A 12,930-nucleotide genomic window follows, 5' to 3' on the forward strand; every position below is an offset into this window, starting at 1 on the left:
CTAGCATTATTCATCTTTCTATTTTTGGAAATCTGATGGACATAAAGAGATATCCTATTGTTGTTTTGATTTGTATTTCCATATTTTTAATAAGTTTGGGCATCTCTTTATATGCAGGGCCATGGTGTATAGATGTCTGCTAGGTACTCACAAAAGAATGCCCAGCCAAGAATGTGAGTGGGAGCAGAGAGCCAGCCCTTGTTCTGCATGTCCTGGCATGAGGCTACAGCTATCTAGAGGAAGAGCTGAATTTGCTAATTCTCACTGGGCAGGCACTAGTCTAGATGGCATGCTGATTAGTCACTTAAGCTTTAAATTCTGGGAATTCTTTGCTCATATCCTTTCCCTCTATTTAAGTTGAAGGTCCTGTCTTTTCTTGTTGATTTTGTCATTCCTTGCATATCATGACACCTTTGGGGTTTGATAAATTGCACATTTTTCTCTAGTTCTATCAACTGTCTGCCAAATTTACCGATAACCTTTTTTCAATAAAACTTCCTAATTTTGACGTAATTAAAAAATAGTCAATAGTTTGCTTCATGGGTGGTGTTGTTTTTTTTACCCTCACCTGAGGATTTTTTTCCTTTGATTTTTAGAGAGAGTGAAAGGGAAGGAGAGAGCGAGGGGCCAGGGACTGAACCTGCAACACAGGTACATGTCCGTAACTGAAATCCAACCCGTGACCCTTTGGTGTACAGGTCAACGTTCTATCCACTGAGCAAAACTGGCCCAGGCACTTTGATTAACATAGGGTTACATTTCACATTTTGATACTTAATCCTCGTGGAACCCACATTTGACTATGATGTAAGGTAGTTATCTAATTTTATTTTTCTCCACATTCTAATGCCCTTTATATCTGCTGAGCAGTCAGTAGTTCCCCCTATTAATTGATAGTGCTATCTTTATCCTATAATAAATTCTCTCTGGGCTCTCTGTGTTGTTCCATTGCTCTATTTGTCTATACTTATGCTAGAACTACACTGTCTTACTACTTTACTTTGTATATGTCATATATAAGGCTCCTTTTTATGCTTTTTTGTTTTTCAAAATGGCAGATTTTCATGGACTATTATTGTCCTATGTAAATTTTAGCATATGATTTATAAAGTTTCTCAAATTACGCATTTGGAATTTTGATTAGCATTTTGTTGAATCTGAGGATTTGAGAAGAGAATTAATTAACCTCTTTATATCCTAAAGTCTAAAAGAAGGGGATGTTTCTCCATGACAAATTTATTTCTCTTAACAAGCATCTAAATTTTTTAAATGAAATCATATATTCATTGTTAAAACACATATATCTTATAGTTTTCTAGTAATTGTGAATGCTATTTTATACTTTATTTTAATATTTATTTAATTTGTCAGTGAAAAAAATACTATTAATTTTGGATTTTATATTACATCTGGCAATCCCATGAAATTATCTTATAAATTCTAAGAGTTGCTATTCTGGTAGCTTATCATATCTGCAAATAAGAACAGTTTTATTTATTTTCAACAAATTGTTTTATCTTTTACATGTTTTTTTTTTTCAACTTTAGTCAACATTGCTATGTTCAACAATAGAAGTGTTAATAAGCATTTTGCCTCATTCCTAATCACAAAGAGAAAGCATCTCTAGATAAGTATAAATTCCACTGTAAGTTCCAGTATATAGCTTTTATGAAGGTCCAAATGTGTTTTATTCCAAGTTTTAAAATAATTTTAAACTACAAATAGATTTCCCACTTAACTGCTTTCTTTGCTTTGTAAAAAAATATTTTTTTAAAGAACATCCTTTCTTATTCTATTTGTATAAGAGAAAAAAATTATATTTGTTTTTACTCTATTTTGTCTAACAACTAGAGGCCTGTTGCATGAAATTTGTGCACTAGAGGGTGGAGTTGTCCCTCAGCCCAGCCTGCACCCTCTCCAATCTGGGACCCCTCGGGGGATGTCCGACTGTTGGACATCCCTCTCACAATCCGGGACTGCTGGCTCCCAACCATTCGCCTGCCTGCCTGCCTGATTGCCCCTAACTGCTTCTGCCTGCCAGCCTGATCACCCTCTAACTACTCCCCTGCCAGCCTGATCGATGCTGAATTGCTCCCCTGCTGGCCCAATTGCCCCCAACTGCCCTCCCCTGCCAGCCTGGTTGCCCCCAACTGCCCTCCTCTGCAGACCTGGTCACCCCCAACTGCCCTCCTCTGCTGACCTGGTCACCCCTAACTGCCCTCCCCTGCAGGCCTGGTCACCCTCAACTGTCCTCCCCTGCAGGCCTGGTCACCCACAACTGCCCTCCCCTGCTGGCCATCTTGTGGTGACCATCTTGTGACCACATGGGGGTGGCCATCTTTTCAAGGGTGTGATGGTCAATTTGCATATTACCTCTTTATTATATAGGATGATATATTTTCTAATGGTAAACCATCCTTGAATTCCTGGAAAAACTCTATTTTTTTGATTAATTTTTCACATCTAGTCTCAAAGTGCAATGTGCCCATGATTTTTTTCTTTTCTTTTTCTGTTTTATATTTTTATTGATTTCAGAGAGGAAGGGAAAGGGAGAGAGAGATAGAAACATCAATGATGAGAGAGAATCATTGATTGGCTGCCTCTTGCACACCCCCTACTGGGAATTGAGCCTGTAACCTGGGCATGTGCTCTTGACCAGATTCAAACTTGGGACCCTTCAGTCTGCAGGCCAATGCTCTATCCACTGAGCCAAACTGGCCAGGGTGTGATTTTTTTCTTTCTTACATTGCCCTTATACACATCGGCACTAGTATCATACAATAAACTGGGCATATTTTACTGGTAGTCTTTTTTTTCCCCTTTCTAAGTTAACTTAACAATTGAAAGGTATTAGTTTTTCATTATTTCTAAATGTTTTTATTGGTTTTAGAGAGAGGAAAGGAGAGGGAAAGAGAGATAGAAACATCTATGAGGAAGAGACATTGATTGGCTGCCTCCTGCAGGCCCCTACTGGGGATCTAGACTGCAATCTGAGCATGTGCCCAGAACAGGAATTGAATCAAGGACCTCTTGGTTCTTGGGCTGATGCTCAACCACTGAGCCACACCACCCAGTCTACTCTTTCTTTACATTCTTAACAACTATAAAGCCATATGAGCTGGGTTTCTTTGGAGGCGTGTGTGCTGAACTGTGATCACCCTTCCAATTTTTTTATTGTTTACTGGTTTATTTAAGTTTTCTATTTGTCCCATTAGACATTTAAAATATATAGTTTTTGTGTTTTTATAGAAATTTATTCATTATACCTGGGTTTTTGTATTTTAGTACCACCTTGCAACATCAGCAAAAGGGAAGGATTTTAGATCTTTTAAAAAATATATTTTATTGATTTCAGAGAGGAAGAGAGAGGGAGAGAGAGATGAAAACATCGTGATGAGAGACAATCATTGATCAGCTACTTCCTTCACGCCCCCTACTGGGGATGGAGCCTGCAACCGGGGCATGTGCCCTGACCTGACAAGGAATCGAACTGTGACCTCCTGGTTCATAGGTCAATGCTCAATCACTGAGCAACACAGGCCAGGAAGGTTTTAGATCTTTAATTTTATTATTGGATCATTGAATTAAGCAACTTAGAGCATCCTACCTCTATATTTCATTTATTAGATATAATTTATCCTTTTAAGCCATTAAAATTTATGTTTGTGGGTTTTAGTACTTACTCTCTTTTACTTTTAAATCATTCCTGTAGTTATTTCTCCTTTTTCTTTTTACCTTTCATCTTGTGTATCTTTTTTGTTTTGATAATTTTAACAGAGGCCTATCTTATTAATATTTTTAAAAAGAACCTTTTGGCTTTGTTTTTCAATTATCTTTATTTCTGCCTTTATTTTAAATAGTCCCTTCTTTGGGTTTATTATATTGATCTTTTTATAAATTTTGAGTTAAGCTTTTCTTATTTTTCTGAAAAATATATTTAAATCTACAAATCATCTGCTAAGTACTATTTTAGCTGACCTTCACAAATTGTGAGCAATAAAAAAGATTTCATTCAGTTCTAAGTATACTGTAATTTTCCTGAAGATAACTTTTAACTCAAAAATTATGTATTATGTTAGTTATGTTCCAAAAACTTTCTTATTACGTTGCATTATGACCCTATGACCCAAGCTGCCAACCACTTAACACCAGCACTCACATACATCAACTCCCAGAGCAGTTGATGACACACTTGGTCTTTCTAGAGTCCTGGAAGAAGGTTGGATTGCACTGTCCAATGCATCACTGTGTTTATAATAGACTAGTAGCCCTGTGCACAAATCTGTGCGCCAGTAGTTTGCTAGTAGCTTGCTGCCACCCTCCGGTAGCTCTCCACCCGCTACCCCACCTCCTGTAGACCCCTTCCCTCCCTCCCCTGCCAATAGCTTGCTGCCTTGCCCCCACCTGTAGCTTTCTGCTGCCCACTTATAGGTCGCTGCTCCACCCTCCTGCTGATCCGTGATCCAGTTGTTACACAGTTGATCATTATGCTTCACAGCATAATGACCATTTGCATATTACATCTTTATTATGTAGGATGCTCAATAAATATTTAGCATTTAATTAATAGTTAAATGAACATAGTATATGTTGTAATTTGAGAAACTAGAGAGTAATGTAACATATTTGCATGAGGTATTTCTAAGTAATTATGCTGATTTCTAAAACACAGAAGAAAATCAGCATCATTACTTTAGTCATACCTCATAAAGGTCAGATGTATCAAACAAAGTGAATTATTAATTATTGAGAGGATAGTTATCTATCTTGGCACTGTCTAAATCTTTCCCTTCTGTTATTAACTTTGCAGATACTGCTCCTTAGGACTTATGAGATGTTGCTTTTCAGTAACCTATGCTTACCTGGTACATAGTTTGAGTTTAATAATTATTTGTAATTATTTATTGAATGAATGACAAAGTAGCTTAGAATTAAGAGTTACATTATTCAGCAATAAACCAGTCACTTTAGCAGATGCTCATCACGCCCCATCTATATATCCCAGGTTGCATCTTTCTAAGCACATCAGCCCTACCTACAGCCCACCTGTATCTCATGCTTGGGGATTTTCTCTGACCCCTGCAATTCACTTTGCCTACACTGAAGCAGGCCAAAAGTTTCAGGGAATTAACCTCCTTCACCCTAGAGCAGCTCTTAACCAATTATTTGAAAATTTATGGATAATTCTTCTAGCTTCCTTACCCCTTGGGTGGGTTAACTGTAAGGTGTGTATTGGGTACTGTGAGAATGTATAGATTGGGAAGTTTTGTAAAGGCAGCATAGATAGATAGAAAGTGTCATCTTCTCTGAGTCTTGTAGAAATAAACCAGCTATTTTAAGAGGTTTTAAACCATGTTAAGCTGGAATGGAGATAGCATTCCCACCCAAAGCAAGCACCTTGACAATAGGAGCACTAGCAGAGAAAGGAGGTTAAGTAACCCAGCTCTGAGGCAGAGAGCCTCAGTGTCATTTACTAACTGTGTGACCCTGGATAAGTTACGTAATCTCCTTGAGCCTTATTTTATTTATCTCTAAAATGTTCTTACTTTCTAAAAGTTATGGAGATTAGATGGGTTACTATGTATAAAGCATTTAGAACCGTCTGTGGGGGCCCAGCTGGTGTAACTCAGTGGTTGAGCATCGACCCAGGAACCAAGAGGCCACTGGTTCAATTCCCGATCAGGTCAGGGCATGTGCCCAGGTTGTGGGGTCAATCCCCTGTGGGGGGCATGCAGGAGGCAGCCTATTGATGATGTTTCTCTCTCATTGATGTTTCTAGCTTTCTCTGTCCCTTCCCCTTCCTCTCTCTCTAAAAAAATCAATTAAAAATATTTTTAAAAAAGAACAATCTGTGGGAATATCTGAGTACTTAATAAACTTAAAACTATTATTTTTATTATGAAAGTAGTAGTTTTTTCTTCTATTCCACTGTAACAGTTTGCTAAACTTTTATTTTAAAGGATAGACAAGTACATGGGATAACAGATAAGTGCCTAAAACCTTCACAGTGGCTATAAATAGGGTCCTTACTCTAAGCGTTTGGTAACAACTGGGAAATTTTGTCAATCCTATATAATAAACCGTAATATGCAAATTGACCAAATGGTGGAATGACCGGTCGCTATGACGTGCAATGACCACCAGGGGGCAGATGCTCAACACAGGAGCTTCACCTTGGTAGTCATTGAGCCCCCACAGGGGGAGCGCCGCTCAGCCAGAAGCCGGGCTCAGGACTGGCAAGTGCAGCAGTGGTGGTGGGAGCCTCTCCTGCCTCTGCAGCAGCACTAAGGACCCCTGAGGGGATGTCTGACTGCCCGGAGCAGGTCTAAGCCAACAGGCGGACATCCCCCAAGGGGTCCAGGTCTGCGAGAAGGTGCAGGCCAGGCTGAGGGACCCTCCCCCCCCAGTGCACGAATATCATGCGCTGGGCCTCTAGTATAAACATATTTTCTTCAGACTCATTATAGCCTCCTTAGGTTACCTTGAAGCTGCTTTTGTGGTTGCAATTACCATATATATTTTGGCAACTCTTAATCTATAATTCTTGCTCTTCCTGAACTTCTGACTGTATCTAAATGCTTACTATGTGTCTCCTGATGTCCCAAACTCAACAGATCCAAAGCAGAACTCATTATCATACTTTCAGAACTGGACTTTTCTTCTTAGTTGCTCAATCTCAGATATGAGGTAAGAGCCTGGGTTGATTCAGTGGACTAATTGACTGAGCTGGTTGGTACTTATTGCCTCATAAGTTCATTACAGATTGGTAAGGATGACTTTGCAAAATAGAGAAGAGCCATTCAAGGACAACTAAAAAGCCATGCTTCCCACTTAGAATATTCATTATGCTAGTTCAAAAAACTCCCTTCTTTAAATTATGATGTCACCATCTGCCTAGCCATCGAAAGCCAGGAACCTGAGGGTTATCTTAGATTTTCCCTTTTCTCTCACCTTCCTCATTATGCTCAACCTTACTTTTATAATAAATAAGTTTTTTTTGTGCTTTTAACTATTTTAGAAAAAGCATTCAAATACAGGTTGAGTTTCTCTTTCCCTGCTTTTGCTTCCCAGCTTCAGGTGTTCATTTCTCGCTTGGCGTATTTCAACTGCTTCCAAGACAATCTTCCACCCTTTGGCTTTGGCTCAAGTCCCTTTTTACATATGGTTGCCTGTGACCTACTTGGAATGCAAATCTGATCAAGTTTATAGTACTGATCACCTGGCTTTAATGGCTCCTCATGGCCTAGAGTGTAAGTCAAAGTCCCTATGTGACCCTGCCCTTACCACTCCAGCTTCCTTTGCAGCCTGTTGACTTCACACTTCCTGTTTCAATAACACTAAACTATTTTATGTGTTTTCACTTTCAGGTCGTACTGTTTAATGACTTCACAATTTTGTTTGTACCTATAATGATCTCTCTGTCACTCCTACTCATTCTTCAAGGATAATGTTGGGGCAGCTTCTCTGTAGGAAGCCCTCCCTAACTTATCAGGCTGAGTGAGGTGAGAGCTCCCTGAACACCCAAGGATCTTGGTAAACACCTCATCCAGTTATTTACTGCACTTTCTCGCACCAACTAGAAGGAAAATATATCAAAGTCAGAGATTTGCTTCATGTTCTAGCACTGTACTTGAATCATCCACAATAAATGTCTAGTGAGTAAGGCTGAAGAAAATGTATACTGTAGATATTTAGGCTGAGGTGAATCAGAGGTTCTCAGCACAAGCCTTATATAGGAAATACCTAGGAATCTTTAAAAAATACAGATGCAATGGCCCACCCCAATCTATGTTGTTGTTTCTTAAATTTTTATTAAAGTAAAGTTTGCATACACTATTAGATGTTTCAGGTGTACAACATTTGTGATTTGACATTTATATACCTCACAATGTGATCACCACACTAAATCTAGTAATCATCTGTCACCATTCAAAGCTATTGCAATATTATTGACTGTTTCCCTTCAACCTTTTTCACCCATTCCCCCAAACCCATCCTCTCTGGCAACAATTAATTTGTTCTCTGTTTCTAGAAGTATTTTATGTGGGGGTTTTTTGTTGTTGTTCATTATTTTGCAAATTAAGTGATTTTATTCCTTCATTTTTATTGAATTTATTCAGGTGACATTGGTTAACAAAATTATGCAGGCTTCAGGTGTCAACTGTTTTACACTAAACAGGCCAAAACATTGAGTTGCCTGGGTGATTTATCTATAAATGACCTGTGATCCACTTCACAGCATCTTTTTTGACTTTTCATTTTTTAAATTTATTATTTTTGTTGAATTTATTGGGATAATATTAATAAAGTTATATAGGTTTTAGGTGTACAATTCTATAACACATCATCTGTATGTGGACTGTGTGTTCACCACGTCAAGTCAAGTCTCCTTCCATTGCAATTTATCCCCTTTTTCCCCTTGTCTACCTCCCCCCACCCAGCCCCCTTTCCCTCTGGTAATTACCATACTGTTGCCTATATTTCATAGTCAAGATAGGATGTCTGCTTTCACCACTCTTATTAAACATAGTACTGGAAGTCCTAGCCATAGCAATCAGACAATAAGAAGGAATAAAAGGCAACCAAATTGGAAAGGAAGAAATAAAACTCATTATTTGCAGATGACACAATGCTATATATAGAGAACCCTAAGGATTCCCCAAAAAACTACTAGAACTGACAAATTCAGTAATGTAGCAGGATACAAAATATATATCCAGAAATAGGTTGCATTTTTATACAGCAAAAATACACTATCAGAAAGGGAAACTAAGAAAATCCCATTTAAAATTGCATAAAAAAATACCTTGGAATAAATTTAACCAAGGATGTAAAAGACCTGTTCTTAGAAAATTATGACACTGAAGGAAGAAATTGAAGAAGATACAAATAAAAGGAAGCATATATCATGTCAATGGACATCATTAAAATGTCCATACTACCCAAGCAATCTATAGATTCAATGCAATTCCTATCAAGATAACAATGATGTATTTCACAGAACTAGAACAAATACTTGAAAAATTCATATGGAACCACAAAAACCTCACATAGCCACAGCAATCTTGAAAAAGAACAAAGTTGGAGGAATCACGCTACCTGATATCAAACTATATACTCCAAGGCCATAGTAATCAAAACAGCATGGTATTGGCATTGGCATAAAAAGACATACAGATCAATGGTAAATCAATATTTAACAAAATAGGAAGAACATACAATGGGGTAAAGATAGTTTATTCAATAAATGGTGTTGAAAATTGGATATGTGCAAAAATATAAAATTAGACCACCTTCTTACACCATATGCAATAACAAACTTAAAATGGATTAAAGACTTAAATGTAAGACTCAAAACCATAAAAATCCTAGAAAACAAACATTGGTAGTAAAATCTCAGACATTTCTTGTAGCAATATTTTTTTTCCTGATATGTCTCCGCAGTCAAGGAAAGATAAACAAATGGGACTACATCAAATTAAAAAGTTGTTGCATAACAAAATAACCATCAACAAAATGAAAAGACAACCCACTGAATGGGAGAACATATTCACCCATCATACATCTAGGGGTTAATATCAAAAATTTATAAAGAACTTGTACAACAACAAAGAAAAACCAAATAATCCAATTTAAAAATGAATAGATTTTTCTCTGAAGAAAACATAGAGATGGAGAATAGATATATGAAAAGATGCTAAAACCACAATGAGATATCACCTCACACTTGTCAGAATGGCTATCATCAATAAATCAACAAACAAGTGCTGGAGAAAAGGGAACACTTGTGCACTGTTGGTAGGAATGCAGATTGGTGCAGCACTGTGGAAAACAGTATGGAGTTTCCTTTAAAAATTAAAAATGGAACTGCCTTATGACCCAGCAACTTCACTTCTGGGAATATAACCGAAGAAAACCAAAACACTGATTCAAAAGAATATATGCACCACTATGTTCATTGCAGCATTATTTATAATACCCAAGATTTGGAAACAGCCCGAGTGCCCATCAGTAGATAAGTGGATAAAAAAGCTGTGGTACATTTACACAGTGGAATACAACTTGGCCTGTACGAAGAAGGAAATTTGACTTTTTGCAACAGTAAGGATGGACCTGGAGAGTATTATGCTAAGTGAAATAAGCCAGTCATGGAAAGACAAATAACACTGATTTCACTTAAATGAGAAATCTGATGAACAAAACAAACACATAAAGTGGAAACAGACTTAAAGGTACAGAAAACAGACTGACAGCTGTCAGAGGGGAGGGGTTTGGTGAAAAAGGTAAAGGAATTAAGCAAAAACAAAACAAAATCCCATACCCCATTCCTTTAAATCCGAAGGTCAGAAGGGGGAGCCTGGGCATGTAGTCATTTAAAACTCACGTGACAATGTGCAGGTGAGGCTGGGTAGCAATCGGTTAGATGATCAATGGGCAAGAATTTCATAAGTTGTATGCTAGAGACAGATGGAAGTACTGATGTGCAAGGCAGCTTACATTCATGAAATTCTGTGTGATGATTGCTGGGATTATGCTTATTATTGGTTAATTTCCCCAAGATGCTCTCCACATATTTTAAAGATTGTTTTGTGTGCAGGTAACTTAGTTGAGCAGCCAGGAACCAGACTGTGAGTCATTCCATAACATTCATGTTCTTGAAAGACTACCCACCACAAATACACATGTATTTGTTTTAAAAGATGTAAGAAAATGTAGCAAGAGGAGGAAAGGAGGTGTGGGTTTTAGGTGCTTTATACATCCATGCCATGATGTTAGGGAAAGAGTTTCAAATCTAAGTACTTTCTAGTTCTCTTGAAATGCCACATTTGTAATATTCAGTCCTATTCATGTCACCTTATTTATGGTGATGATGATGATGAGCAGTAGATTTTCTCTCTTTTATATTATCCATGTCTATGCAGTGTCATATGTTCATTTTAGAGGCTTTTATAATTACCAGGACTTGGAATAAACTCTACGTGAAATAAGAAAGCCAGTTTGAGACATTAGTATTTGTGGGAGAACTAAGTGGGAGAAAATAAGTTTATAATTTTCCCATGATGAATGCTTTCTAAGAAAAGGAATACGTTTTGAAGATGAACATAAACCAGTAAAAAAAAAAAAAAAAAAAAGAAAAAGAAAAGGGAAGGAACTCCTTTTAAAACAACCACCTAAGTGTTATGAGAAAATACTCCAGAGTCTTACAATCTCAAAACTAACTCTCAACATTCAAACTCTCAATCTGTTTGATTAAAAAAGTTTATTGAGCTGTAAAATAAATACACTTCCATTAAATATTAAATAAATTATTTACAACCTGAAAAAATACTTTTTCTCTCCATGCATCTTTATATACAGATATAAGACTTGCATAAAAAGTGACAATTGAAAGTTTAAAACCATTAGAACAAGAATGTCCTGTTTTCTAATCCATTGAAAAGAGGAACCAGCTCATCACTCCTGGCTGTGACTTGGCAGTGGCTCCGATCCCTGTTCAAAAATAAAATAAAGTGTTAGAAAGAGGCTCAGTTCCAACACAGCTTTAAGAATATGTCAAAGAATCAGAATTTCTGTCAACTTGTATTTCTAGGATGTCTTATGAAGAATGCCACAAGCGTTTCAGAGCCAGACTGTCACACTGATTTGAATCCCTCTTTCACACCTCCTTTGGTTACCTGCCTGCTTAGGTAGAAGGCTGCATATGCTTGAACCTGTTCCATCAAATTCTGCTTAATGAGAGGCAACAACAGTAACCAAATCTATGCAGCGGACGTAGTTATGAACAAAGGTTAAGTGGCTCCGTGTATTTATGTTATACAGTTAATTTAAGATAATTAGTAGCGAGAGCATAATAATAGTAGCTACCAGTTAATAGGCAGCCACTGTGTGCCAGCACGGCATATTCCTTTACCTAAGATCATCTGGGACCTGCTTGGGAGGGAGAGGAGGATAAAGGGGGGATAAATAGTGATGGAAGGAGACATGACTTGGGGTGGTGAACACACAATACAATATACAGACGATATAGAATTGTACAACTGAAACCTATATATTTTTATTAACCAATGCCACCCTTAATGAATTCAATAAAAATAATAAAAAATTAAAAAAGAAATCTCAGTTGCACTAAAAAAAACCCAAAATCCACCCTCATTCATGTTGGTAGTCTTAACATCAGCACATTAAGCCCTTACATTAATACGTTTTCATACAAAAAAGACCTGAGTATAGCATTGGCATGGATAATTACCCATTTCCTGAGTTTACTGAGTTAGTTATGTAATAAGCTTGCAACATACCAATGTTAAATGGGGTATTTTCCCAAGCAAGCATCTAGAGCAGGGGTGGGCAAACTTTTTGACTCGAGGGCCATAATGGGTTCTTAAACTGGACCGGAGGGCCGGAACAAAAGCATGGATGAAGTGTTTGTGTGAACTAATATAAATTCAAAGTAAACATCTACACTAATAAAAGAGAAAAATGGTAATTGGCGTACGGCGATACCGTTTTCATTGGCTAATCAGGGCTATATGCAAATTAACTGCCAACTAAGATTGGCAGTTAACTGCCAACAAGATGGCGGCTAATTTGCATATGTAGGCACAATGCAGGGAGGCGAAAGGGAAAGCAGGAAGAAGCCCCCTGCCACTAACAGTGATTGGAAACCCAGGGGGGAGCTAAGAGCTGGGGGGCAGGGCAAAGGCGGCCCCAGCCATGATCGGAGAATCAGGCGCCTTTGCTGCCCTGGCCAGTGATAGCAGGAAGTAGGGGTGGAGCCAGCGATGGGAGCTGGGCACGGTCGAAGCTGGCAGTCCCAGGAGCTAGGGGTCCCTTGCCTGGGCCTAAAGCGGAGCCCACGATCGCGGTGCCCCCCGCTGCCACTGCAGGTCCCCGCTGCCCGGGCTGGACGCCTAGGCCAGAGACGTTAGG

Source organism: Myotis nattereri, assembly GCF_964212035.1.
Source record: "Myotis nattereri genome assembly, chromosome: 1".
In the NCBI taxonomy this organism is placed as follows: Eukaryota; Metazoa; Chordata; class Mammalia; order Chiroptera; family Vespertilionidae; genus Myotis; species Myotis nattereri.